At 40.4% G+C, this 3301-nt stretch overlaps 1 long non-coding RNA gene across 1 annotated transcript; it reads left to right on the forward strand.

The window, feature by feature from the left end:
• Positions 1 to 277: 277 nt before the first annotated feature.
• LOC115833283 lies at positions 278 to 1233 on the forward strand. The gene is made up of 2 exons (XR_004028722.1): positions 278 to 536; positions 1089 to 1233. It is a non-coding gene; the product is annotated as an uncharacterized LOC115833283 (long non-coding RNA).
• The last annotated feature ends 2068 nt before the right edge of the window (positions 1234 to 3301 follow it).

A 3301-nucleotide genomic window follows, 5' to 3' on the forward strand; every position in this document is an offset into this window, starting at 1 on the left:
CAAGCGATTCTCCTGCCCCAGCCTCCTGAGTAGCTGGGACTACAGGCACATGCCACCATGCCTGACTAATTTTTTTGTATTTTTAGTAGAGACGGGGTTTCACCATGTTAGCCAGGATGGTCTCAATCTCCTGACCTTGTGATCTGCCCACCTTGGCCTCCCAAAGGGCTGGGATTACAGGCATGAGCCACCGTGCCCAGCCTATTGTGTACAATCTTGAGTATCACTGCTGTGTGGCGGTGGGGACAGTGAGATGAAGCTGAGGGAGAGGAAAAACCTCACTGCATAGCTTCCAGTTAACTGAATGGGGTATAGGCAAAACATCATCACACATACAACCTCCTTACTCATCCTCTTTCTTTCCTCAGTATTCTATGTGCTTTCTTATCTCCCTTCTAGTGTAACATTAGAGAAGGGGTGTACTCTGTGCCCTAGAACTAGGAGCTAACAGAGAAAAACCAAATGTGATGTGGAGTCTGCTAGACGGGCTACTGGAGCAAGAGTGAAGCGATGAAAGTCTCAATGGGACATATTAGGTGAGTCACTTCCCTTCCACCAGCCTCATCTATTCAACAGGATAATAATTCCCAATCTTCTTGACCACACAAGAATACTCTGGAGATTAACAACGAACTCATATGGGGAAGCAAACTGTGATCTTAGGTGGGAGGGAAGGACCGGTCACTTTTGAGTAATTACCTTAACAGAAACAATCCAGATGTCCTAGAGTTCTCCATGGTGGGCATTAAATTAATGGCACAGTAATGTGAAGCGTTTTCATCAGAATTTTGCCAAGTATGGTTAATGGACTACTTCATCAAAATCATCATGGATTGCCTGTTAAAATAGTAGACATTTGGGTCTACCATAAGTCAGCTGAATGAAAAACAGGGAGGTGTGGTGGGAGGTATCTATATTTTGAGAAATTTTTCCAATCGGTTGTGGTATTCATCCATGTTTGAAAAGCACTGCTGTGGATTTGCAACAAGGTCTATGAAAAATTTGAATCCTTTCATGTCTAATTTCATCATTGGTTGCTCCTACTACTTTGCTTTTAATATCTGTGTCATTTATGTTTTGTCAAATAGGTACCAGTTCCTTTAATTCAGTAATTTTCATTCAGTGATTTATGTGTGGAGCATTGATCTAAGCACTGGGGAAACAGCACAGAGAACAAGACAAACATGGTCCCCGGACATATCATTCTAGTTTGAGAAAACTGGTAATAAGCAGGTAAACAGATCAATGAGCAGGGTAATTTCATATGGGGATTTGTGTTTTAAACACATATAGAGTAGAAAATGACCAAGATAAAGATAATTATAGATGGGGTTGTAAGTGAAGCTCTTTTTCAGGAAGTGACATTTGAGCCGAGTCCTGGATAACAAAAAGAAGCTAGGCACAGACTGACTTTTTGCCAGTGTGTCTACAATGTGCATAGGCACTGTGTATTCCAAGAGCAGGGAAAAGCTCAAGTGCCTAGAGCCTGGCAGACAATGCACAGACTGGTGAGATGAGGTTGAAGGGGCAGATAGGAGCCATATTGTTTAAGCCATTGTAAAGAGTTTGGATTGTTTTGTGAGTGTGGAGGGTTAGAGAACTGGAACAATATCATCTGACTCATGTTTTCAGAAAGTGACTCTGGTCACTGTGCAAAGAATGGACTAGAGAGGGAGAAGATAGTGTGTGGGAATAGCCATTAGAAAATATTGCAGAAGTCTAGGGAGGAGCAAGCTGATGGTATCAGTGCTGCAGCCATGTGTAGAGGGAGAAATGGACCTTGACAGGATGTGTTTGGAGGTAGGGAAGGTAAGACCTGTAGTAGCTGTGTGTGTGAAGTATGTGGGGATGAGGCAGAATAAAGTATGACCCCTCAGCTTTTTGTACAGCCATGTGGAAAAATGATAGTGCTATTTTGTGAGATCAGTCATTCCAAGTGCTTTTGAGATGTTCTTAAGTTAATTAAAATTTAGGTCATCCAAGGTTGGCTGTAGTGAAAATTAGAGATTTTAAGAATGCAGGTTGTGTATTTCAAAATAGTTAAGAGAATAATTTAGATGTTTCTAGCATAAAGAAAACAAATAGTTAAGGTGATGGATATCTCAGTTATACTGATATGATCTTTACAGACATATGAGTGTGTTAAATTTTCACATGTACCCCCCAATATATAATATATGTAACCCTATATTATGTATCAATTGGAAAAATAAATAAAGGTAATAGTAATGTTCAAAAAAAGAGATATCCTTGCTAATTCCCACTTTATAGATGAGAAACTGAGTGGCAGAGAGAATAAGGACTTTGCCTGAGACTACACAGTTAGGGAGTGGGACAGTTTGGATTTGTTTCGAGGATGTCATGCTTCAGAGCCTGAAAACTGTCACAGATTTGTTAGGTGAAGGAAACAGTCTGCACAAGCGTGCATGTTTTAGGAATGCATTTAAAGTAATACTTAGTATGTTAATAGATGTATACAAAAACTGGCCCTAGTAACGAAAAGGTGAATTGTGACCTTGGTAAGATCACATTCATTACAATCCTGGCAATGGAAGTCATAGTGCAGTGGGATAGGGGGTTAGTGGCAAATAAAGAATGTTAACAAGGAATGCAGAAAACTATTTTTAGAGCTTTAACTTTGAAGGGAAAAGAGGAGAGAGAGAGAGAGGAAGAAGAGGAAGAGGAAGAAGAAGGAGGGAGGAGGGGGGAGAGGGAGGGGTATATTAAGTGGAAAAGATAGGTTGTCAAAGAAGATGAAGACTGTGATTGCACTTTTGGAGAAGACTATGATGTGTGTTGGGGGTCGAACATGTTCGTGTGCACCTCACCTACAGGGATGCGTCTGGAGAGTGTGCATTATCCTAAGGGACAACAGAACCCTTGGGGCCAGGGAGTAGGAGTAGGGTCAGTGAGCGATGCAGGATAATTTAAATGTATTGAAGTGCTTTTGTATAGTGTTTGAAATTTTGTATTCGGGGGGAAAAAGTACTTTAATAAAAATTGAAAACAAAATACTTGTGATCAGATTGACAAAAGTAATGTGCACATATATTCCATATATATATATTTTTTGCTTTGGAAAAGCATTGTAGCCAATTTTATGGGGAAACAAAGCAGATTTTAAAAAATGAATGGAGTGTGTGTGTTTGTGTGTGTGTGTGTGTGTGTTTCTAGCTAGTCTAGCTCCACCACCTCAAGTACAGCTCACAGTTGCAGTATTATCTTCAGTTCAGACCAGGACTGGCTTCTGATCTCAGATTTAGATATCCCACAAAAAGTGCTTCTGTTAATATTCCAGAAA

This window comes from Nomascus leucogenys, chromosome X (genome assembly GCF_006542625.1).
Source record: "Nomascus leucogenys isolate Asia chromosome X, Asia_NLE_v1, whole genome shotgun sequence".
NCBI classification, from domain to species: Eukaryota; Metazoa; Chordata; class Mammalia; order Primates; family Hylobatidae; genus Nomascus; species Nomascus leucogenys.